The sequence below is a fragment of the Penaeus monodon genome, chromosome 22 (assembly GCF_015228065.2).
Source record: "Penaeus monodon isolate SGIC_2016 chromosome 22, NSTDA_Pmon_1, whole genome shotgun sequence".
In the NCBI taxonomy this organism is placed as follows: domain Eukaryota; kingdom Metazoa; phylum Arthropoda; class Malacostraca; order Decapoda; family Penaeidae; genus Penaeus; species Penaeus monodon.
Window position 1 is genome coordinate 8,241,662 of NC_051407.1, and position 211 is coordinate 8,241,872.

Consider the following 211-nt stretch of genomic DNA (forward strand, 5'->3'; position numbering starts at 1 on the left):
GTGCAGGGAATATTATTACCGTGATATAGACCCTCATGAACTAAAGTAACAATTTCAATAAAATTATCTCGTACAAAAGTACCAACGATAATTACAATAATGATATAGTTAGGAAATAATGATTATCATACAAAACCATCATTATTCCAAGCAAGCCTTCGTGCAGATTCTTGAATTAAGATATCTTAAAGTACATTTTGAATCAATTGAC